Source organism: Mustela putorius, unplaced genomic scaffold (assembly GCF_011764305.1).
Source record: "Mustela putorius furo isolate JIRA1106 unplaced genomic scaffold, ASM1176430v1.1 tig00537350_pilon_pilon_pilon, whole genome shotgun sequence".
Classification (NCBI taxonomy): Eukaryota; Metazoa; Chordata; class Mammalia; order Carnivora; family Mustelidae; genus Mustela; species Mustela putorius.
In genome coordinates this window covers 10,326,706-10,353,941 of record NW_025422471.1, presented here as the reverse complement: position 1 = coordinate 10,353,941, position 27,236 = coordinate 10,326,706, and the positions used below count along the sequence as shown (strand labels likewise).

Sequence of the window (27,236 nt, the reverse complement as noted above, 5' to 3'; positions counted from 1 at the left end):
ATGAAGTTCATGTTTTGCCCATTAATCCTCCAAAGCAAAGAAAAATCCAAGCAGGGAGAATGGGTTTTTTTTTTTTAATATCAGTATATTCACAAATGACAAAGCATTAAGATTTATAAACTACATGATGCCCTACTTATAGCTAATCAATATATTTAATAACAAGATATCAAGTCATAAATTATTTATTTCACTATTTTGGTAACTATGCTTAAATTAACTTCAATTAAAACCATAAGTTCAAGGCTTAAGAGGAAAAAAAGTTAATTCTACAAATTAAAAATCAAATTCCTAGAGCATTATTCTCCTCTACATCTTTCCCTATGTCATCTAAATCCCCAAACCCACACTCCCTCTCTCTCTCATTGCACATTCAAGTCTAAAATATTATCAAATCTGACAGAGTAAGTATAAAATATGTGTAGCTAGCAGTGTGACTTTATTACTTGCTTTTGTGAGTTCCAATACTGAATGCTATTACAAAAGGGTGATCATTTCTGTATATGTCTCTCCCCAGTCCTTACAAAAGCTGTGCCTTCACTGACATGTGTTCAATAGAGAAAATGACAAGTGCAGAATATAACAACTGTATTTGTCTGTACTACCACAACATATTTACCAACTGTGACAGGAAAGGTCCAAAGTTACTTTATTTAGCAGCCTAATCTAGCTTAAAACAAAATACATGTCCTAAAAGCATTTCTATTCTGAAATAACTCATAACTATAAAAGGTTAAGTATTTACAGAACAGAAATCTAGGATAGTAAGAGCAGAAAAATATTCTTTCTTTCATTTTCACTAAGTTGGTGTTAATGAAATGCAACAATGCTATCAGTGTAGTACAATGAACACAAAAAGGTGTCCAATGTACAAAGAAAACATGAAAATTCCTACTGACAACAGTGAAAACAAAAACTGTATTTTCTCTTTCCTTCCACATGCCCTTTTTGTTAGCTTGAGAGCTTATGACTTTATCTGTATACTATTCAAAAAAAATAATAATATTGGTTGCAGTATGCCTAGATAGAGGCTTAAAAAATAACTAAGTAAAATTATATTTCTCTGTTTCCATAGAAGATCCATCATACAGGACCCATTCTCACTTCCCTATGTTAAACAAGCTGTGGTAAATGCAGCTAAACAAGAGAAAAATACCTAAGTAACTCTCAGAAGTAGCATATACAGACACTATATCTTTGTTGAAATCTCAAATCCTACATTATCTAAGATTTAAATCACCTTTAAAGCAGAATTTAGTAAAATTTTAAACTCATATTGTGCCTATCTTTTCTTGTAAGTAGCTATATAGTCTTAGTAACATGCTTGTGTCTGATATTACCCATATAAATAAAAGCACAGAGTCATTTCAGGGATTAATAGAAAAACAGACATCTGCATGGAACATTTCCCTCATTAGATATTATCATGTTAGCATATTTATCCTATTTCTGATTTTACTACAAAACAAAATGAGCTGACTTTTATCCTTAAGTTTCTCTCTATATATCGCCAATAATGCAAATACTTTAATTGCACATTAGAAAAATCTCATTTTCCTCCAAAGATTGCTACAGAAATTAGCCCCAAAGAGACTTCATAACACATAAAAATCAAAATATGACTAAGTCAAATTGGCATACCAGCTACCACTTACACCAAATGTTACTTTAAATATTACTTTAAATTAAATGCTATCTTCAGTAAATTTCTGGTGAGATCACATGGGTCATTAAAATGTTATCCGGCCTCTTCCTAAATTAATGCCAAACTGAATCAATTAGGCAATAATCAATTAACCAAAAACATTACATTAATCAACTGACATTACATCTAGCCAAACTGTATATTCAAAAAGCAATTCACTCTTTTGTCAGAAAGTCATATTTGGGAGTAGTGGGAGTATAAATTGACACTTCTCTAGAAAGCAACTTGGGTTAATATATACCAAATATTAGTGTTAATTTTCTTTGACCAATAATTCTACTCCTAAGAATTGTCCTAAAGAAAAAATAAGAAATGCATATAAAGTTCATATATATATATATATATATATATATATAGAGAGAGAGAGAGAGAGAGAGATTGATGTACATCTTAAATTTACTTATTGGGGCAGGAAAAAATGCAAACTTCAAAAAGAACTTAGTTTAAAAAATGAATACTGTGCAGCCATTTAAATCATAATTATGAATAAAATGTAATGACCTAATAAAATTCTCAGCACATACACAGAAAGTGCACCAAAATATTCACAGTGATTTCCTCTAGCTGGTACAATTATGGGCTATTTTATTTATTTTTTTACATTTTTAGAAGCTAATATTGCTATTCAGGAATATTTGGGAGTGGCAAGCTGGCTCAGTCAGTACAGCATGCAACTCTTGATCTTGAGATCATGACTTCAAGTCCCACATTGGGCACACAGCTTACTGAAGAAAAAAAAGACTATCTGAATATTCTATATTGAACTATTATAAACAAATTGTTTTTGTTAAAAGGGATTTCATTGATAGTCATAAAATATTTCACATAAATGGTGAAGAAAGGACTCCTTGTCCTAACTAGATGACTGTCATCTTTAGTTGGCTTCACTAGAAGCACCAAGGACAGAGATAACCCTTCCCCTGTTAATACCTATTAACTATCAAATAGTAGAGCATTCATGTTAACAATTTGTTTTTCCATCTAGGGGTAAATTTATTTAACAAATTTCTTTTAGTAGAGGCAATTAGTACAATAAAACACTGCATTTCTCAGTACAGGCAATTAGTACAACAAAACTGAGAAAGGGATAGGATCCAGTACTTATTGAGTATGTAAAAAACAAGAACTAAACCCCTTATAGACTCCATTTAATCCACACAACCTTACAAAGTAGGTATTATTATCCCTGTTTATTAGCGGAGGTAACTGAATCTCAGAAGTTAGGCTATTTATCTAAGTTTACTAAGGTACTAAATGCTGATACTGGAATTTGAACCCAGCTTTTCCATATGCCAGAACCCCTAATAATATCAGTGAAAGGAAGTAACTATAATGGTGGGATTGTTCATCCTGCATAAGTCTTGAAAATATTTCAGCTATGAAACACTAAATAATTTTGAAAAAGGCAACTGCTAGTTTACTGAAAATTACTAGTTTTTACCACATTCTACATAGTCAAGTGAAAGGCAAATAAACATTTTAACTAACATTCAACAAGATAATGCCTAATATTAATTGTTTCTGAAAGCAAGAGGTGTTTAATAAATATTTGGTGGTACTGAACCAAATGGAGAATAGGTGACACTTCCTCTCTCTCTCTCTCTCTCTCTATATATATATATATATGTAAATATTTCCCTGTCACTTTGCAAAAGATACATGAATATGCTTTCACTCAAGATATAAAAAATTTAATTTACTAAATTATAATGTAATATATAATTAATATGTTAGACAACTATTGATCATTAGATAGAAAAGATGTGTGTATGCCAGAGGTTGTAGGGGTGGGAATAGTTACTATTATATGGAGAAAGAAATACCACATCAGGGTGGTGCATTTAGTCAATGCCATATTGATTAAGGATCTGTAAGTAGATGAAATAATTAAGAAAATTTCCATTTAACTCTTAAAATCCAACAATTAAAAATTCTTTTTAAATATTTTATTTATTTATTTGACACACAGAGATCACAAGTAGGCAGAGAGGCAGACAGAGAGAGAGGGGGGAAGCAGGCTCCCTGCTGACCAGAGAGCCCGATGTGGGGCTTGATCCCAGGACCCTGAGGTCATGACCTGAGCCGAAAGCAGAGGCTTTAACCCACTGAGCCACCCAGGTGCCCCAAAATCCAACAATTAAAAATTTTAATCTGTATACTACTTTCCTTTACATAAAGCATTCCAGCGATTTCTATAATTTTCCTATTTGCATAAGACTATTTGAAATAATAGCTCCTAGTAATTTAAATAATCTGTTAAAATGCTGCTAACAAAGTCAGAGTTAAATTGGTATTTTTTTGGTTCACAAACATATGCTCTGAATAATTTTTGCCTATTTTTACCAATATATAAAATCTACACCATCTATACCATTTAGATCATTAAACCAAGTTAAGGCTCATGTCACCTGTAAATTTCCAAAGTCAAAATTTTTGTCATTGATGAATGCACCGAAGGTCAACTTCACATATGCTGAAATAGACAAAGCAATTTAAACTGCTATAGACAATCAAGGAGCACAGTGGGACTAAAGCACACCAAGTATGTATACTTTATACATATATATTCAGCAACAAGCACTACAGTAGACCCTTAAATAAGATTAAATGTGTGCATGCTCACATACCCCAAAGATTACCCCTCTGAAGATATAAAGAATTAAGAGTATCTAGTGAAATAACAGATTCTGGATGTATTGATATTTCTCAAAAGTGTGTTCAAATTTAAACTCTGGCACAGAATGGATAAGTGACTCATGGATAATCAAGAAATTAATTACCAGCACACCCAAGATTATTTGTACAGTTTAAAATTTAAATAAGACCAACTCATAAAAATTTTATCAGTATGCCTTATATATTCTTCATAAATAATAATAAATTATATAATTTAAGTGAATAAATAGAAAAATATGGACCAATATTGTAGTATTATTTAATATCACCTAAGATTATTAACCAAGATAAAATTATAATTAAGATGGAAATAATTAATAAAATCTGTTGAATTAAACTTATAAAATTAGTCTCATCTACTGTTTTTTTTTTTAATTTATTTATTTGACAGACAGAGATCACAAGGAGGCAGAGAGACGGAAGAGGAAGCAAGCTCCCCGCTGAGCAGAGAGCCCGATGCGGGGCTCGATCCCAGGACCCTGAGATCATGACCTGAGCCGAAAGCAGAGGCTTTAACCCACTGAGCCACCCAGGTGCCCTCATCTACTGTTTTAATAACTTGTTTTCCAGGCAATTTTTATGTAAAATTGTCAATCTTGTCACATTTAAAACTTGTGTAAGATTTGTAAATATAGGCCAATTTTTAACCAGTTCAGAAAGTAAAAAAGTTAAAAAAAAAAAAAAAGAAGAACCACATAGTAATTTCTGAAAATGTTTAAATAACTTGTCACAGTTACTCAGATGTTAAGGTAGCTCATCTTACTCATTGTTACATTCCCAGACCAAGCACAGTACCTGTGACACTACCAGTAGTCAATTACAACTGAGGTTTCATCCTTCACAGGCTATACCAAATTATTTTTTATTAAGATTTCCCACCCTGGGAGCACCTGGGTGGCTTGGTCATTAGGCATCTGCCTTCGGCTCAGGTCAGGATCCCAGGGTCCTTGAGACCTGCATGGGGCTCCCAGCATAGTGGGTCACCTGCTTCTCCCTCTCCCACTCCCCCTGCTTGTGTTCCCTCTGTCACTGTTTCTCTGTCAAATTAACAAATAAAATCTTTTTTTAAAAAATTTCCCACCCTGAACATTGAGTGCATGTATGCCTCTGCCCATTTATCTGGTAAGAGGACTATCTTTAATCACAGACTCAAGTGACTATATGGCACCAAAAAAAGTTAAAAGCTACAGATTGAAACAAAATATGGAATTGCTAAATGTAAGCTGTGTCTCTCAAACACACAGTAAGCAGAGAGCTGAGGTACCTCTAAGAACGGTTCAGAAGAAAGACATCAACTCTGGAAGAAAAGGGGTTTTTTGGCTGCATTTTTTTCACCTTTTGGTTTACTGCTCTTGTTGTCTGGCCTGTTAACCAAAAGCAGATTACTACAGTTCTCCATTTAATTCACTGCCACAAATGCACCTACTGATAGTTATACTACAGCACATTTTAGATATGGTTATCATTAAGTTAAATGCACCTACCACAAATGAACAAATATGAGTGTACATACTAGATAATTCTCTTTGGAATCCAAACATTAGCTTATTAAATACTCTGCTTTATTAATTCCTGTAATCCTTGCTTACTCTCAGAAAAATAGTGGTTAAATCTCACATGATAAAGTAAGCTACATTTCACATTAATTTTCCTTTATACACCACTTAAAATCTTCTTTTGGGAAGCTTAGGTGGCTCAGTGGGTTAAGCATCAACCCTTGGTTTTGGCTCAAGTCACAATCTCATGGGTGGTGAGTCAAGCCCTGTGTTGGGCTCCATACTCAGCAAGGAATCTGCTTGAGGATTCTCTCCCTCTGCCCCTGCCCCACACCTGCTCTCTCTCTCTCTCTCTAAAATAAATAAATAAATCTTTAAAAAAAAAAATCTTTGAATATTGAGTATACCGATTTTGTAGGTTAACACCATACAGCCTGGCTCCACCAAGCTCACTGTACATGCTCATCCTCATGCCAAATGTAACTTAATATGTTCCAATTCCACAACAGTACATTAAGAAAAAGCCGAGTTTCAGATTTTACACTGCCTGATTATTAAGATCATATTAGCTCACCACTAGTGGTTTAGTCACCGTATCAACTAGTCATATTAAATCTTTGGATGCAATGAAAGTTAACAATGCTATTTTTATGTCGTGCAAAAAAAAAAAATCATTCAGTCTGTTTTCCCTTTTTGATTACAGTTCATTTAAGGAAAAAATGTTGCTGTATGGCTTGACAATGTTTTATGTGTCTTCGGCTGATAGAACACACAAAACGTTTGAATAGGCCCATTTATTTGAGCAGACGTATTAAATAATACTTTAAATGTGAACATGCATGTCATAAATTTTGTAGTCTCTTTAAAGTAGGATAAATCTGGTATTTAAAATAGTCTTTGTTCAAAGTCATTTTTTTTCTAACAGTCATAAAGGGACTCTGATTTGTGCTGCATGAACAATGCCAGCATCATCATTTTAATGTTATCCATATGGGCTTCTAATAATAGATAAGAGTCTACATTTGTATTATATGTCTTAGAGACATTTAAAATCTAGATAAGGAAAGGCTGATTTCATTGGCCCCATAGTTAAAGGAAAGCAGACCCTAATTAAAAGAATTCTGTTCTGAATTAACTAGTTTGACATGTGCTAATTGACAGTTCCTGTGAAATGGTTCTAATTAAAGTCAATATGTCTTTTTCAATTAAAAGGAAATTAAGAATATACTAATATACATTAACAACTTAATCTGCCTTCAATATCCCATACATCAGCTGCTTTTTCCCCCCTAACATTATTGAAGAACCATCTGACATGAATCATCTACTGTTTGCTTATGGTATCTCATTATTACTTCACACGAGCACAGCAGTAGTATATGTCCCCTTGAGAAAGAGAGTAACCTGCATATGCTTTAATTTTTAGAGCTCCCAACTTTTAATTTATTTTTTAAAAAAAAACCACCTTTTTGAATTTAGAAAATGGACATTGTTATTAAGAATTTTTGCTAACTGAAAACAAAGACAAGTGTTCTCAATTAGTTGGTCTTTTTACTATAGGCCTTAGAGGTAATTGCATTTTGCTAGAAAGAGGCTGGACTATGTTTTCATCATTTGGCTTGATTCAAAGCAAAGCTTGATTTGAGTAACATACAGAAAATATCCTTCAAATTTGTTCTGTTTTCCAAGTGAAATTTCGGGGAAATCTCAGGTGGGAATATTTTGCATTGTATATGTAACAGGAAAATAGAAAGCAAAATTGTTTAAATGCCAGCACTAACAGAAGGCCCATCATATTCACGGAAAATATAACATTAGCAAAGCTGTTTATAGAAACATAATTAAAATATTCAAATATGCATTACAAAGCTACGGTATTAACAATTTTAATGCTAGCAAAAGTAATATAAAACTCAAGTACCAATACTAATATACACAGCACTGAAATCACATGGAAAACTATGGAAAAGATTAAAACTATTTTGTTTTGTAGATGACTAAAAATCAGACATTTTAATTATAATTAAAAATATTTTAAAGAAGTTTTAATATTATCAAGATACTATATGCAGTCCTTTAATAAGATACAGCTGATATCCTAATGGTAGTTCCATCACAACTCCCTTTGTACAGTTTAAAATTCAACTACAAAATGTGGCTACTTAGAGAAATAGGAAATTATTTTACTTAAGTTCACTAACATTAATTTATGCATGTTAAAATACAGAACAAAAAAAGGTAAACAAGTCATTTTCACTTTTCCACTTTTATTCACTATTTTAAAAACATTAAATTTGCTATCACTTATAGCATTCTGAACATATGCATGATAGAGAGACAGTCAGCCAGCCAGACGATGTAAGATCTCTCATGGAAACCATTTTTTCCAAAGGTACTCTATTCTTCTTTTCCAAGTAGTTACCAAAAACTTTAATGGGGACTCTAAAAATCAGGTAAAGTCTAGTAAATTTCCAGAACGAGTAAATACATATTAACCCATGTTCAAAAAAGCACCTCCATATGATTATAAATATATTCAAACTCAATAATCAAAATGTAGTGGTCTTTCTCACCATTTGGAGCGCCTAGTTTGATTTTCAATCCCAGGATATTGCTCCTTGAGCTGGCATTGACAAACTGCTGCAGTAACATCATGTACTCAGCTTTCTGAAATGGGAGGGAAGCCAGTGTGGCAACTTTTCTGCCCAATTAAAGAGCATTGTCTATAGCAGGCCTATATAACATACAGCCTATAGACTGCACATAGCCATAAAGCAATTGCTCACAACCCACCTACAGATTTGAGAAGAGAATCAAGTAAAAAGACAGACAATATGGCACCCATGTCAGGAACAAGAGATACAGCTGTTCCAAAGATTCCACCTCTTAATTTACATGATATAATACTCGGTATCCAAACTCGTGATAAAAATCAAGGTGATTGGTCAATCCTAACAAAGGCATTCACTGTACCCATGCTAGACTTGTATAAAAACTTCCTAATAGGCAAAAACTATATAGAACTAAAACTAAGAAAAACCTGGAGCAATCATCTGACAGCTTATCTTCTTTGAGCAATCAATAAATATTTACTGATGAGCCTCATGGCTTATACTTGCCATAAGAACTTCTTTTAATCTCTTTTTCTTGCTCTTGTCATTTACTTACCAATGGGTGACCATAAAACTTTTTGTCCAAACAGGAACATTTTTAAAATGAACACAGCAGGGAGTGGTATCATGGACGATGACTGAGTACGAAGCTCTAGAATCAGTCCCTCCACCAAAACAACTACAAGCTGGTAAAAACAAAAACAAAAACTTGTTAGAAACAACTATTTCAGAACTCTGGAGTCTAGTTGAACACTTGTAGCATCCAGGGGAGTACCTGATGAAGAAAAAACTAAGTTTTAGTAAATTTTGGCATTACACATAGCAGCTACAATCCATAAGCCCTGCCAAAAGTAACCAGGGGGACAACAGCCAAAATTCCTGATGCAGCTTTCTGGCATCAGGGCAGACACTAAAGACCTTCTCTAAAAACTAAAAGTATGTGTTTTGATCTACATGGCAGTTCACTGGAGGGCCAACACAGAGCCCTTCAACCTATCAGGTTGCTTTGCTTGCATCACTGAAGGAAGTCACAGAGACATAATAACCAAATTCAAAATTTTTCCCCTCCCTGTATCGAGGTATTTAAGGAAATATCAGTTCAGTGGCTGACCACAGAGGTAACAGAATACAGACTTCAGTGACCACACATGACAAGAAATACAGTCTACAAAAACAATGTGGAAAAATCAATAAACAAATGAACGAAGGACTGCAGCCTTCATCGAGTAACAATAGCAATCCTTGGTGCATAAGGAAGAATTTTATTTCTAGAATTACACTACAATATTCAAAATGTCCAAATATCAACAAGAAAATTATAAAGCACACAAATGGAAAAATATTACTCATTCATAGAAAAAAAAAGAAATTGACAGATATCATCCTAAAAAAGCCCATCCTAAAAAAGCCCAACAAACTCTGAACTTAGTATGCAAATACTTGAATTTGCTACTTTAAATATGCTCAATGAGCTGAAGAAAGCCATGGACAATGAACCAAAGTAAATTAGGAAAAGTATGGTATAAACAAATAAGGAATATCAACAAAGAGAAATTATTAAAAAGATCAAAGTAGAAATTATGGAGCTAAAAAGTACAAAAGTTAAAACAAAAAAATTTTTTAAAGATTTTATTTATTTATTTGACAGAGAGAGAGATCACAAATAGGCAGAGAGACAGACAGAGAGAGAGATGAGGAGAAGCAGGTTCCCTGCTAAGCAGAGAGCCCCATGCGGGACTCGATCCCAGGCCCCTGGGATCATGACCTGAGCCGAAGGCAGAGGCCCAACCCACTGAGCCACCCAGGCGCCCCAAAACAAAAATTTCATGAGAGGCACTCAACAGCTAATATAAGCAAGCAAAAGAAAGAATCATCACATCTGAAAACAGAGCAATTATAATTGCCTAGTCTGGGGAGAGAAATAAAAACAAATCAAAATGAACAGGGCCTAAGAGACCTATGGGACACCATCAACATATCAATATATACATTATGGGAGTCCCAGGAAAAGAGAAAGAAAAAGGAGCAGAAAAAAAATTTTTGAAGAAATATTGTTAAAAGCTTCCCAAGTTTGATAAAAGATATGACTATACACATCCAAGAATCTCAACAAACTCTAAGGAGACAAAGAAATCCACACCACATTATTATCAACTTGTGGAAGGACAAAGAATCTCGAAAACAACAAGAGATAAGCAATTCATCATATACAAGGCATTCTCAAGAAAAATTAATGGCCTTTTTCTTATCAGAAAAGATGAAGGCCAAATGACAAGAAGACATATATTTAAAGAATTGAAAGGGGAAAAAAATGTCAACCAGGAATTCTGTATTCAGCAAAACAATGCTTCAAAAATGAAAAAGAAACTACAACATTCCAAGATAAACAAAAGCTAAAGGAATTCACTAGTAGAAGATGTTCTCTATAAGTAATGCTAATGGAAGTACTTCAGGCTGAAATTAAAGGATAATAGACAGCAAGTTAAAGCCATACAAAGAAATAAAGATCACTGATAAAGGTAACTACCTAGGTAATATAAAACCTAGTATTACTGCTTTTTTTATATACAACTCTTTTTATTTCCTATATCATTTAAAAGACTTGTACTAAATAATAATTATAAATCTATGTTAATGGGCACACATTGCATAAAGATGTAATTTGTGACAATAACAACATAAAGGAGAGGATAAAGCTAGAAAGGAATAGAGTTAATGCATTCAACTGAAGCTAGCAGGTATCAATTCAAATAAAATTTTTATAAATTTTTATGATGTTAACTGTAATTCCTAGTAGCCACTAAAAAAAATAACTAAAACCATACATAAAAAGAAATAAATATACTTGAACCAATGTAACACTGTGTATCAGCTATACTCAAATAAAAAAAATTTAATGAAGAGGGACTCTAAATGGTATACTAGAAAAAATCCATCAAACACAAAAGAAGGCAGCACTTGAGGAATGTGAGGAACAAAAAAAGACATGACACATAGAAAAATAGCACAATGGCAGAAATAAGTCCTTTATAACAAATAATGACTATAAAAGTTAAGGGTTGGGCACCTGGGTTGCTCAGTTGGTTGGACGACTGCCTTCGGCTCAGGTCATGATCCTGGAGTCCGGGGATCGAGTCCCACATCGGGCTCCCAGCTCCATGGGGAGTCTGCTTCTCCCTCTGACCTTCTCCTCGCTCATGTTCTCTCTCACTGTTTCTCTCTCAAATAAATAAATAAAATCTTTAAAAAAAAAAAAGTTAAGGGTTAAACTCATCAATTAAAAGACAGCTATTCAGCATTATCAACAATAGCCAAACTATGTAAAGAGCCCAAATGTCCATCAACTGGTGAATGGATAAAAGTGTGATATATATACATGATGGAATATTATTCAACCATCAAAAAGAGTGAGACCTTGCCATTCACAACAACATGGATAGAACTAGAATGTGTTATGCTAAGTGAAATAAGTCAGAGAAAGACAAATACCATATGATTTCACTCATATGTGGAATTTAAGAAACAATAACAGATGAACATATGGTGAGGGGAAGAGAGGAGGCAAACTGTAAGAGAGTCTTAGAAATAGAAAACAAATAAGTAAAAGAGGGAGGCGGGGGGAAGGGCTAGATGTGTGATGGGTATTAAGGAGGACACTTGATATGATGAGCCCTTATACAACTAGGTGTTGTATATAAGTGATGAATAACTGAATTCTACTCCTGAAACCAACACTGCACTGTATATTAACTAACTAGAAGTTAAATAAAAAATTGAAAAAATAATAGACAACTATTAGTAGAATGAATTTTTTAAAAATATGACACAACTATAAACCGTATATAAGAGACTCATAAACACAGGTTGAAACTGAAAAGAAGGAAAAAGGTATTACACGCCAATAGTAACAAAAAGGGAGCCCCGTTCACAATATTAATATGAGACAAATGGATTTTACATCAAAAACTGTTGCAAGAGACAGAGAAAGACATTTTATAGTGACAAAGGGTCAACTCATCACAAAGGTATAACAATTATAAATATCTGTGGTGAGGATATGGAGAAAAAGAAATCCTGATGCACTGTTCATGGGAATGCAAACTGGTGCAGCAACTATGGAAAACAGTATAGAGGTTTCTCAACAAAATAAAAATAAAATTACCATATGATCCAGTAATTCCACTACTTGGTATTTACCCAAAGAATACAAAACCATTAATTCAAAAAGATATATGCACCCCTATGTTTACTACAGTATTGTTTACAATAGACAAGATATAGAAGCAACCCAAGTATGCAGAGATAGTTGAATGGATAAAGAAGATGTGGTGTAGGGGCGCCTGGGTGGCTCAGTGGGTTAAAGCCTCTGCCTTCGGCTCAGGTCATGATCCCAGGGTCCTGGGGTCGAGCCCCGCATCGGGCTCTCTGCTCAGCAGGGAGCCTGCTTCCTCCTCTCTCTCTGCCTGCCTCTCTCCCTACTTGTGATCTCTGTCAAATAAATAAATAAAATCTTTAAAAAAAAAAAAAAAAAAGATGTGGTGTATACATACAATGGAATATTATTTGGCCATGAAAAAGAATGAGGTTTTTTGTTTGTTTTGTTTTGGTTTTTTTTTTTTTTCTTTTTTTGCCATTTGCAACAATATGGATGGACTTAGGGGATACAATGCTAAGTGAAATAACTCAGACAGACAAAAACAAATACTATATAACTTCACCCATATGTGGAATTTCAATAACAAAACAAAGAAAAAAGAGATGAAAAAAGACTCTTAAATACAGAGCATAAACTGTGGTTGCCAGGGGAAAGGTGGTTGGTGGAACTGGAGGGATAAAGGGTATTAAGTGTACATTTATTGGGGCACCTGAGTGGCTCAGTAGGTTAAAGCCTCTGCCTTCAACTCAGGTCATGATCCCAGGGTCCTGGGATCAAGCCCCACATCGGGCTCTCTGCTCAGCAGGGAGCCTGCTTCCTTTCCTCTCTCTCTGCTGCCTCTCTGCCTATTTGTGATCTCTGTCAAATAAATAAAATCTTTAAAAAAAAAAAGTATATTTATCATGATGAACACTGAGTAATGTATAGAATTGTTGAATCATTATACTGTATGCCTGAAACTAATATAATACTGTTAATTATACTTTAATAAAAATTTTTTTAATTATAAACAGATACACATGAATCAACAAAGTCTCAAAATATATGAGGCAAACACAGTGACATAATTGAAAGGAGAAATACAGTATATAGTAATAGTTGGAAACTTCAACAGTCCACTTCAAAAATGGATAGAATACATAGAGAGAAAATTAGTAAGGAAAGAAAGGACTTGAATAATACTATAAACCCAAGTAGACCTAAAAGACATGTACAAAACACTCTATCCACCAATGGCAGAATATCTATTCTTCTCAAATGCATTGGAACACTTTCTAGAATAAACCATATGTCACATAATAAAACAATTTTAAAATTTTAAAAATAATCAAAGTCATTCAAAGTATCCTCTCTGACCAAAATGGAATGAAGCTAGAAATCAATAGCAGAAGAAAAACTGGAGAACTCAAACACCTGGACATCAAACAACATACTTTTAAGCAACCAGTAGATCAAATAAGGAATCACTAGGAGACACAAAACAATACTTTGAGATAAATGAAAATGAAAATGCAACATACTGGAGCACTGGGTGGCTCAGTTGGTTAAGCCACTGCCTTCAGCTCAGGTCAGGATCCTGGGACTGAGCCCCACATCAGGCTTCTTGCTGAGAGAGGAGCCTGCTTCTCCCCTGCCTGCCATTCCCCCTGCCTATGCTTGTTTTCTCCCTCTCTCTCCATCTCTCCCCCTATCTCTCTCCCCCTCTCTCTGTGTCAATAAATAAATAAAAATCTTTTAAAAATAAAAATAAAAAATAAAAAAACACGACATACCAAAACCTATAGGGGGGCAGCAAAAGAAGTGTTCTGTGGAAAATTTATGGTTGTAAACACCTCCATTTAAAAAATACATCATGTCAACAACCCAATTTCACACCTTAAGGAACTAGAAAAAGAACAAACAAAACCCAAAGCTGAGAGAGGGAAAGAAATAATAAAGATTATATTCAAGAGAAACAAAATAGAGAAGAGAAAAGCAATAGAAGGAATCAATAAAACCAAAGGTCAGTTTTCAAAAACAAAAATCAACAAAAATGAGAAACCTTCAGCTAAACTAAGAAAAAAAACTGCAAATAACTGAAATAAGAGATGAAAGCAGGGACATACATTTATTTTTTCAATATTGTTTTGGCTACTGGAAGTCTCCTGCAATTTCATATACATTTGAGGAACTGTAGTTCAACTTTATAGAAATTAAAAGGACTATAAGAAAATACTATGAACAATTTTATACCAAGAAATTGGACAATCTAGATGAAATGTATGAATTCCTAGGAAATTCCAAGACTAACTCAAAAAGTAAAAAATCTTAACAGACCAGTAACAATAGATTGAGTCAATTAATAAAAATAGCCTAACAAAAGAGAAGTCAGGACCATATGGTTTTAGTAGTGAATTCTATCAATCCCTAAAAGAAGAATTAACAACATTCCTTCTTCTTCTTCTTCTATTTCTTCTTCTTCCTTTTTTTCCTGCAGGGAGACCGAAGTAGGGCTCCATCCCAGGACCCAGAGATCATGACCTGAGCCAAAGACAGACACCTAACTGACTGAGCCTCCCAGGTGCCCCAACAACAGTCTTTCTTTCTTTTTTTTTTTTTTTAAGATTTTATTTATTTATTTGACAGAGAGAGATCACAAGAAGGCAGAGAGGCAGGCAGAGAGAGAGGAAGGGAAGCAGGCCCTCTGCTGAGCAGAGAGCCTGATGTGGGACTCGATCCCAGGACCCTGAGATCATGACCTGAGCCGAAGGCAGCGGCTTAACCTACTGAGCCACCCAGGCGCCCCAACAACAGTCTTTCTTAAACTCTTCCAAAAAAACAGAGAGGGTCCTCTTTCTAACACATTTCATAAGGTCTACATTAACCTGATACCAAACCCAGACAAAGATACCATAAGAAAACTATAGACCAATATCTCTTAAGAATATATACAAAATTCCTCAACAAAATACTACCACACAAGTTCCAAGAGCACATTTTTCTTTAAAGAATTTATTTATTTATATGAAAGAGACAGAGACAATGAGAGAGGGAATACAAGCAGGGGGAGTGGAAAAGGGAGAAGCAGGCTTCCTGCTGAGCAGGGAGCTCAATGCAAGGCTCTATCCCAGGACCCTGGGATCATGACCTGAGCCAAAAGCAGACACTTAACAACTAAGCCACCCAGGCGTCCCCCAAGAGCACATTTTTAAGATTATATACCATCAGAGCACGTGGGTGGCTCAGTCAGTTAAGCATCCAACTCTTGGTCTCACCTCAGGTCTTGAGCACAGGGTCACGAGTTCAAGCCCCATGCTGGGCTCCATGCTGGGCCTGAAGCCTACATAAATTTTAAAAATTTAAAAAATAAAGCGTATACACCATCACCAAGCAGGATATAAATCAGGAATGCAATGGCAGTTCAATATATGGAAATCAATGAAATGCATACCACACTAACAGAATTTAAAAAAAAAAAACTACATGATCACCTCAATACAGGCCCAAAAAAGCATCTGACAAATTTCTAACGATTCTCATGATAAAAAATTCCCAAAAACTAGGATAAAGGGGAATTTACTCAACACAGTAAAGGGAATTTATTTAAAAAAAAAAAACATAGTTAATATTATACTTAACTAGTGAAAGAATGAAAGCTTTCCCCCAAAGATCAAGAACACAACAAAAATTCATGCTTTCACCACTGCTATTCAACATTGTATTGTATATTCTAGCCAGAGCAATTAGTCAAGGAAAAAAAATAAGATGTATCTAATTTCTGCTTGTAAATGATATGATTCTATATACACAAAATCCCACAGAATCTACACACACACATCCACACACAAAAAAACCTACTAGAGCTAATAGATGAATTCAGTAAAGTTGCAGGGTACAAGATAACACAATTAGTTGTGTTTTTAGCTGGAAATTTAAGAAAACAATTTCATCTCCTATAGCATTCAAAAGAATAAAATACTGGGGAATAAATTTAACCAACAAAGTGAAATACTTACATCGAAAACTATAAAGCATTGCTGAAAGGAATTAAAGCTGCCCTAAATTAATGGAAATACATCCCATGTTCACGAACTAGAAAACTGAATATGGTTAAGATAACAATAATCCAGAAAGAGAAATAAATTCCTCAAATTTATATGGAGCTACAAGGTACTCTGAGTAGCCAAAACAATATTCAGAAAGTAAGATGTAGCTGAAAAACTCACATTTCCCAATTTCAAAATGTACCACAAACCTACCCTAACAAAAACAGTGCAGTATTGACCTAAGGACAGAAATAGAGACAAACAGAACAGAATTGAGAGCTAGAAGTAAACTCAATCATCCATAACCCATTGATTTTTGACAAGACCATTCAATAGGGAAAGAACACTTTCCAACAAATGGTAAATAAATAACCACACAAAAATAATGAAGTTGGATCCATACCTCACTTCTTATACAAATATTAACTCAAATAAATGGCCTAAATGTAAAAGCTTAAACTTTAAAATTATAAGAAAAAAAAAAGAGGTAATATTCACAACCTCAAATTTGGCAACTGATTCACAGATTTCACACCAAAACATGAGCAGTAAAAGTGAAAGACAAATGGGACTTCATAAAAATTATAATCTTTTTTGTTCATTAAAGAACACTATCAAGAATGCCAAGGGAAAACCTAAAGAATGGAGAAGAATTCTGCAAATCATATATCTGATAAAGGATTAATAATGAAAATATATAAAGAACCCTTATAATTCAACACATAGACAAACAAACCCAAATAAAAAGTGGACAAGGGACCTCTTAGTTTCTCCAAAAAAGATATAAAAATAGCCAATAAGCACATGAAAAGATTTTCAATATCTCTAGTCATTGAAGAAATGACTAGAAACTAGGATGTGAAAAACATTTCACATCCACTTAAGAAGATAGCTTTAATCAAAGAATAAATTAATAAAAATGACAAGTGTTGGCAAGGATGTAGAGAAATAGGACCCCTTGTATGTTACTGGTGGGAATGCAAAATGGTTCAACTGCTATGGAAAACAATTTGGCTATTCCTCAAAAAATTAAACACACAATAGTCACATGGCTTAGAAATTCTGCTTCTAAGTATATACCTAAAAGACATGAAAACAGAAACTTGTACATGAATGTTTATAGTAGCATTATTCACAACAGTAAAAAGATAAAAAGAGTCCACATGCCAATCAGCGCATAAATGGATAAACAAATTGGAGTATGTTATGCATTGTGTGTATGTATATTTAGCCATAAAAAGGAATAAAGAACTGACACATTCTACAACTTGGATGAATCTCAAAAACATTACACTAAGTGAAAGAAACCAGACACAAAAGATCACATATTGTATGATCTTCTTAAATAACTGCTTATAAGTTTCAGTATGGTTTTCTTTGATACTTTAAAACACCATGCATTTTTTAAGTAGTGATATTGTATTTACATGGATTTAATCTACAGTCACCAGGGGTTTCATATAGGAGGCTTTTCTCAGTACTTAAGTTTCTTCTATTTTAATCTCTTCTCTAATGCTTCGTTTTTCTTTTCTTATTAAGAAAAGGAAAAACACAATTATACATCCAAACCTAGCATTAAACTACAGTTATTTTAAAGTGAAAAAATAAAGTCAAGTACATAAGGAAAATGCAAACAGAATGAGGACCTCTCCAAAATTCTAAGATGTAATCCTTTAAAGTATACAGCTTCTGTAATGAAATATAAATGTTTACAGTCTTTTCACCAAGGGACAGAACTTAGGCCTGATCAAGACCACATAAGGTAAGAGATGTTAAGAATCCTAATGCTTACCTTTTCATTCTATTTGGGGGGAAAATATATTCCTAAAGTTTTTAATCTTTAATATATAAATATTTGTACCATGTAAAATTTTATAATAAGGTATAATTGTATATATAAATATGGCTATTACTGGACATGTAATTTTTAAGAGAAAATAAATTTATTTCAAAACACTACTTACTCAACTAGTTATGAATTACTTTAGAAATGCTCCTCTCAAACAAATTTTCTGAACTTTACAACTTTTTTTTTTTAAGATTTTATTTATTTATTTGACAGTGAGAGACACACAATGAGAGAGGGAACACACACAGGAGGAGTGGCAGGCAGAGGGAGAAGCAGGTTTCCCACTTGAGCAGAGAGCCCAATGTTGGGCTCAGTCCCAGGACCCTGGGATCATGACCTGAGCTAAAGGCAGATGCTTAACAACTGAACCACCCAGGCGCCCCTATTTTACAACTTTAAAACCAAGTTAAAAAAGTACAGTAATATATCACCTCACACCTGTCAGAATGGCTAAAATCAACAACACAAGAAACAATATGTGTTGGCAAAGATGAGGAGAAAGGGGAACCCTCTTGCACTGTTGGTGAGAATGCAGACCAGTGCAGCCACTCTGGAAAACAGTATGAAGGTTCCCCAGAAAATTAAAAACAGAACTACCTTATGATCCAGCAATACTACTAGGTATTTACCCAAAGGATACAAACATACTAATTCAAAAGGATACATGCACCCTGATGTTTATAACAGCATTATCTACATAGCCAAATTATGGAAACAGTCCATTGTCCATCAATCGATGAATGGATAAAAAAGATATGGTGTATACACACACACACACACACACACACACACACACACAGGAATATTACTCAGTCATAATAAAGAATGAAATCTTGCCATTTGCAATGACATGGATGAAGCTAGAGTATTACGATACATGAAATAAGTCAGTTAGAGAAAGACAAAATTTAACTAAAAGTTAACTAAAAGTTAAATGTAACTAAAAGTTAAATTAAAATGTTAAAAAAAATGTTTTGAGGCACTATAAACCAAATACAGCATACATTTCTCAAAATTGTTATAGAAGATAAACTGTATTATTGCTAACAACATAACTATGATCTGACCATAAAAAAATTCAATATCCTCATGCTGAAAAAAATGAATTATTTCTCCAAGATTAAGTATCTCTTTTCTAAATATCATTATTAGGTATCCTAAAAGTTAATAAAATCAAAGTGAAACACACAAAAAGAAACTTTGAATTCCTTTATTCATTTATAGACAGTAATATGAAATAAACACAAAACTCACATTTCATTTTGTATTTATATAAAAAATTAGCAAGGCATTCTGTTTATGTCTTGCTTTGATCAAGCAGGCTTGTCTGTGAAAATAAGAAATTGCTGTGTTGTCAATGCTAGCTAAGCCCACCCTATAAATTTTAGAGTCCAGGAAAATATATTTTTGCAAAAAGTCTATTCAACCAGAAAAGCAGAAATGGGAACATGGAATGTCTTGGGTCTTTATAGGAAAAAGCTTCATTGTTGTCAAAATTGTTCTTATTCAAGCACTTCTGCTGCTTTCCCTTCTTTCTCTACTATGTCTCTCTACCTTGACTATATAAAAATAGTACAGCATCCTCTATATATATTCATTATATTTAAAAGAAATAGCCACCCAGGTGGCTCAGTGGGTTAAACCTTTGCCTTCAGCTTAGGTCATGATCCCAGAGTCCTAGAATCAAGCCCCAGCAACAGGCTCTCTGATCAGTGGGGAGTCTGCTCTTCTCTTGGCCTCTGCCCTTCTCCCCTCCCCCTAAATAAAATCTTTAAATAAAATAAAAATAAACATATTTGCTACATTCATTTGTTCATGAGTTGAAAATGGAAATATAAGGTTTTGGGGTTTTTTTTTAAAGATTTTATTTATTTGAGAGAAAGAGAGTGTGCAGTCATAAGGAGGGGGAGTGGCAAAGAGAGAAGGAGGAGCAGGCTCTACACTGAGCAGGGAGCCCAGTACCTGGGGATCATGACCTGAGCTGAAGGCAGATGCTTAACCCACTGAGCCACCCAGGCACCCCTAGAAGGGTTTTTTAAATGTCTTTCTGGCTTTGTCATATAAATAATTGCTCCCACTCTTAAGTTACATACCGCGATTTTCGTGATATTCTTCTTTTTGTATTAAGTGAGTATTCATCTTAGATATCTCAAAGCACAACAACTTTTCTCCTGATTTTGACCCCTTTTTTATAAGGATTCAAGATCCCTAGATGCATGACAGAGACAGTCACTTCCTTGCCAGAAAAAAAAAAAGGATATGCAGTATGCATGTACATGGGTCACTTTCTAAGTGTTTGCTTTAGTTAGCTTCCTCTTTACTGTGAATACACATAGCTTCATTAAATGGTGCCAATTTTTAGTAAGGCAGCTTACATACAGAAAAAATTACATGAGAAGAAACCCAATGACTCTGAAATATTCTGTCCACATCAGTGTACTTCTAAAATGTAGCTCTTTTCTAAATTTTTGTAATATATTCAGTAGAGTACTTTTTTGGAAAGATAAAATTCTTCCACATGTTTCAGTGATTCATAGTAGTCATTATCACAGACTGACAGATACCAGGTAACTCAAAACCAAGTTTTTTGGCTGAGTTTCTATTAATCCAATGTGTAGGACATATATGAAAAATGCTGAAGCAGGAAGCAACATGGATAGCAATGGAGTTATGACGCTATCTGTTTAGGTTGCTGTGTGAAACCCCATTCTCATCACCAGAGCTGTAATTAAAACTCTGGCTGCCTGAAACCAAATATAAGGTTGTGTCCTCTTCACAGAGCTGTCAATCTTTCAACTACCTGGTTTACAGGTTCTGAGAAAAGACATACTCCTGTTTTAAACATGTGACTGAAAGATACTGCTTTGGTAAATTTAATTAGATGGAAAATGGAAATTTTTTTCTTCATTCCACATCACTGTGGAACAGTGACAACTACAAGACTTTGGATTGTTATCTTGTTGAATGATTCAATTTTTACTTATTAGTTGGTGTGTGTTTTATTGTCCCAACATATGAATTCATATTCAAATGTATATACTATACTCAAATACATTTAATGTAATACATATTTATAAATCTAAGTTGATAAAACCTTGATACAAATGACATAATGATTATATGAAGAAAATGAAAACAAATGCCAAGCCTGAAATACCAAAAAAAAAAAAGTTAAGATTCTTATTAGTTCCTCATATTCCTCATATTTTCACTAAACATGTCAGCAAATGTATACACTGCATGATTTCGTATAATTTGAATCACGGGTCAGTTAGAAAACATTGCACTTTTATATTTGCTGATCAATGCACAGATTTTTAAATACCATATGCTATTTTTCTACTGGATTTTCTAAGCATTCTTTTTAAAAAGAATTGCAGAAGTATTATGATTTAAAGTTTCTTTACAAATAAATCTTATAACAACAACAACAAAAACCCATAAAGATAATATCTTTTAAGATACCCTGAAAGTTAACTTTCTTTAGAGCCACTTAAAGTAGTCTAAAGAAAGATTTAAGTCTTTCTTGCATTATTTTTCACTCTGGTTAAAATATTATACATAATAGGAGTTAGAAGCTAACAAAAACAGGTAGGAATGAGATTACTATTATTTTTATCACAAGAAACTCAAAAATGGTAGAAACAATTTTCCAATACTTTTGCCAAATTCCTATGTCTAGTCGAAGTTCTAAGTAAGTATGTCATCTCCAAAGGAGAATTTCTCTGAAAGCTACAAACCTCTTTAAGCGATCTGAATGACTTGAACATTTCTAAGCTGTTTACTGCATATTAATATTGCCTCAATATTTTAATGTGCAAAAATGTACAGCAAAATATCTAGGTGAATGTATGAAATAGAAAAGTTTCTCTGTGGCATTCCAATATCTAATACAGTTTTAATGAAACACCTGCACTGCAAATAAAGGAATATAAAAGAAAGCAACAAGGAGGACACAAGTTAGAGCACAAGTGAAACAAAGACAAAATCAAACAGGAATGAATGTCATTGGATAAAGCCTCTTCAATGACTTAAAAAATACCCTGAATCAAGAATCCGCACTTGAACACAAATTATACTTAGGTCATTTTTTTTCTATTTTACTAAAAATAATTTATATTCACCATAATGTTGCATAAAAGCTTCTGACCTCACTTATTGCCTTTTTGAAAAAAGCACTAAGATTAGTTGACCTGGATTCTCAACAAAGATTTTTCTTTAATTTAGAGGGAGATGAAGAAAGAGGAAAACAAGTAAGAGAGAAAAGAGAAAAGGGAAGAGAATGTACTAAAAAGCACCTATAATAAAGATCAATAATCTTTTCAGGCAAGAAAAAGGGGGGACGGTTTGGTAGGAAATGCCATAATGTTAGTCATAAGATACGTTGTAAAAACTTGTTTCATATTTGTGAATTGTGCTTGTTATTCCTTCAGCCAGTTAATTACAAAAAAGGGATGACAGACATTAGTGACAAAATAAATGCTGTCCATCTACTTCTGGGAACATGACAAAGTGAATTTCTCCTGCTCCAAACACACACACACACCCAATGGTGGAAAAAATAGAACCAAAAAACTTAATACATAGCTCAGAAATGTCCAGGCTCCAAAAACAGAACTCAAAGCCAGAGTTAACAAGAGTCAAAGCTGAGAGCATGACAACTTAGAGGAGTACAGAGTAGAAACAGTTTAAGAGCCAGTAGCTAAGGTTTTAAGGTCCATATGTAGTGACAGAATACATGGTATAGGGCCCACCCAAATAGGGGTTAGAATGAAATAACTGGGATACCCAAGTAAAAAGTTCAGATAATCAAAAGACTGCTTACTCAGTAAAAAAGAGTACTAAAAACAAAAACAAAATCTCTGCTCACAACCCCAGAAGAGAAGCAAGGAAGCTGGCTCTCTGCCAAAAGCTCTATGTAGGAAAAAAGTTTCCCATGAAAGAGCAAAACCTGAAGATGGGTTTGAGGTCTGAATTTACATTACACACATGGTACAGTAATCCCATGCCAGATAAAAAACAGATCCTAATAAGGAATTTTTACATACTATTATGGTATGATATTCAGGAAATATTAAATGAAAAAAGCTGGGTGCTGAACAGTGTGAATAGTATGCATGTATTTATCTAACAAAGGAAACAAAAACATAGACACATACATTTAGTTCCATTAAAAAAAAAATCAATCAAAAGCTAACTGAATTATTCATCGTGGGAAAGAAAAAAGAGGGCAGAAGGAAGGACAGAAGCCACATTTTCCAGATTTATCTTGTTTTCTAGATTTTTAATATGAAATTGTAAATATCTGATTAATTATAAAACAAAATTGAACCAAGAATTTTAAAAGTGCTCCCCCAAATTTGAAAGTAAAATCAAAGAAACTAATCCATGTATCAAGTCAAACTAATCCATGTATCAAGTCAATGGTTTTAATAAACACATAGGGGGCACCTGGATGGCTCAGTGGGTTAGGCCTCTGTCTTCAGCTCAGGTTATGATCTCAGGGTCCTGGGATGGAGCCCCACATCAGGATCTCTGCTCGGCAGGGAGCCTGCTTCCCCCTCTCTCTCTGTCTGCCTCTCTGCCTACTTGTGCTCTTTCTCTTTGTCAAATAAATTTTTTAAATTTTTTTAAAATAAAATAAACACATAAAAACAATTTTTTTAAAGATTTTATTTACCTGACAGACAGAAACCACAAGTAGGCAGAAAGGCAGAGAGAGAGAGGGAAGGAGGCTCCCCACCAAGCAGAGAGCCCAATGCGGGGCTTGATCCCAGGACACTGGGATCATGACCTAAGCCGAAGGCAGAGGCTCTAAACCACTTAGCCACCCAGGTGCCCCAAAAACAATTATTTTGAGTGACTTAAAAACAGAGTAATCTGATTACAAATCATCAGTGGGATATACAACAAAAACCAAAAGAACTACAATGAAGTTGTAAACTATTTCAGTAACCATATTATTGGTAATGGCATTGGTGTTGGTATACTGATAGTAATATAGCAAGAGCAGTTAATTATATTAAGGCCACCAGGAACCAACATTTTCAACATAAAAGAAAAAACTATAAGTACAAAATGAATAAAAGTTAAAAACCCTTGTATTTCCAAATTTGAAATGGAAATATGAGGCTATACCTACGAAGCAATTTTCTTTAAAAAAAAAAAAAAGTTGTATGTCCTAGCTGTTCATATTTCCACTAAAAGGGCCTAGAAACGGTAACAAATCCAGACCACTCAGCACCCCATCATCTAAACTGTGGTCTCTAAAAATAATTTTTGCACTAAAAGGAACTAGAGTAGAAACTGATCCCAGTTCTAAGGTAGAAAACAGACAATATGAGCCTGAAATATCTTGCTGTACCAGAAAACAAAAAAGTTATCAAAAGCTGATAGTATTGTATCAAAAGGGCTCAGTAGGTAACTTAAAGAGATGGGAAAAGATGGGACAATCTTGGGAAAAAGATAATACCAGTGGGTTAAAATAGTAAATGTGTTAAAAATCCATATGTTCATGGCAATAATAAAAAATGAATGTTCATAATTGCTTTTGCAGGATGCCAGAGAAAAAACTTAGTATTCTTTTTTTTTTAAGATGTTATTTATTTATTTGAAAGAGAGAGTGAGAGAGTGCACAAGCAGGGGGAGTGGCAGGCAGCAGAGGGAGAAGCAGGCTCCCTAAAGAGCAGGCGAAGCCCAATATGGGACTCGATCCCAGGACTCCAGGACCTGAGCCAAAAGCAGTGGTGCAACCAACTGAGCCACCCAGGTGCCCCCAACTTCATATTCTGAAAACTAGTAAATAAAAGGAAAAAAAATCATGCATTTTTCCTGTCTTTTCTTCATTAACTATACCTCGGAAAAACTAAACTGTTGATGAGGGCAATTATATATAAAAAACAAAGTTAAATTTTACAACTCTGAATGGCAGGATGAATCTGGGCAGTGATCACCAACAAATGCTAAAATCATTAGGCAAAGAGGAACTAAAATTAGCAGAGAGGAACTTAATGAACAGCGCAGGCTGACAATACCTGAAACTACTGATCAATCTTAACATCACACACACAAAAAGAGCAACCACATGTTACATGCCTCCTGGTATGATACAAAAGAATGTATACAATACTACCTATGAAATATTCTTGCCAAAAAAAATCAAACCTGCGTAAGCCTCTAGATCTAAGTATACCTGGTTTACAGGGAAATGACACAGAGTAACACATTTAATGACACCTCAGAAACAATTAACAAAATCCTGAATGTAGATGTACAAAAAGGAGTTAACATAACAAGACTGCTATCCTTAGAAACTGCTATCCTTCGAAAAGTCTGTTTGCAAGATTGGCCTTTGGCTGGTGTCCGGGAATTTGTGTTTCACCAGAGTTCCCACCAATCCCAGAACTGGTAAGACTACTCAATGTGCCTACCCTTTTTGTACAGCGGACACTGTAGTTTATGCTTGACATGTGCTCTCCTTCTACAAGTCTAGAATTTTGGTAACTGCCAGGCAAAAGATGCCTACACAACCAGCCTCCAAAAAAACCCTGGGCACTGAATCTCTAATGAGCTTTCCTTTTAAATATTTCACATAGTTGTCACAACTCATTTCTGAGGGAATTAAGTATAAACTGTATAACTGCACAAGGAAAAGACTCAGAGACTCATGCCTGGATTCCTCCAGACTTTGTCCTATCCTCCTTTCCCCTCTCTTGATACTACCTTGTATCCTTTTGCTATAATAAACCACAGCCTAGAGTATAACTAACTATTTAACTATATGCTGAATCCTATGAGTCCTCCTAGTGAATCAATGAGCCTGGGGGTGGTCTTCACAATCCCCAACACAAAGGGAAAATTTACAGATTAATAAACTGATCTGTTCAATAAATTGCACAAGAAAAAAAAGGTCTAAAAATCTATAGAGAAGTTTAACAGTAAATGTTTAATTACAGTATTTTGTTTCAGTTCCTGGGACTAAAGATGGAAAACACTAACTAAAAATTTTTTAATTTATGATTCAAAAACCATAAAACTTTTAAAAAGAAATTTAAATAAACTTCCAAATAATTACACAAGTCTGTGGCATTTATACCCTTTAAGTCATTCAAATTGAAAACTGCACTAAGACTTTTGGGACATTCTGTATAAATAACTGAAATCTGACTCAAGAAGAATATTGAAAACCTGAATATATTCATAAGCATCAAAAATTAAATCAGCAGCCAAATATCTATCTACAAGAAAGCATCAGGCCAAGTCTGTTGTTTATAGACAAGTATTACCAAATCTTAAAAAAGAAAAAAAAGATAACCCTTATTTTAAATAAGATATTCCAAAGAATAGAAACAATAGAGAAAGCTCTTCAACCCATTTTATAAAGCCAGTGTAATCTTAATGCTCAAAATGACAAAAAGTATGTCAGAAAACACAATAGGACATTCAAATTTACTAACATCAGTAAAAGAAACACTACACAAAACATAAGCAAATTTAGGGGCGCCTGGGTGGCTCAGTAGTTAAGCCTCTGCCTTCGGCTTGGGTCATGATCTCAGGGTCCTGGGATTGAGCCCCGCATCGGGCTCTCTGCTTAGCGGGGAGCCTGCTTCCCCCTCTCTCTCTCTGCCTGCCTCTCTGCCTACTTGTGATCTCTGTTTGTCAAATAAATAAATAAAATATTTAAAATATATATATATATTTATATATACCAAATTTAA

The 27,236-nt window shown here is 34.2% G+C and overlaps 1 long non-coding RNA gene across 3 annotated transcripts in view; it reads right to left on the bottom strand.

Annotated features, from left to right (window-relative positions):
- Window positions 1-27,236, bottom strand: part of LOC106003548 — a 163,538-nt gene that overhangs the window by 63,539 nt on the left and 72,763 nt on the right. The window contains exons 5-7 of one of the 3 annotated variants that reach the window (XR_006604985.1): window positions 9,046-9,175; window positions 8,451-8,544; window positions 7,941-8,319 (exon numbers count right to left, since the gene is read on the bottom strand). This is a non-coding gene — a long non-coding RNA (uncharacterized LOC106003548). Of the gene's footprint in view, window positions 1-7,938; window positions 8,545-9,045; window positions 9,176-27,236 lie in introns of those variants that run through there. The other 2 variants (XR_006604984.1, XR_001176100.2) reach the window with 2 other exon arrangements.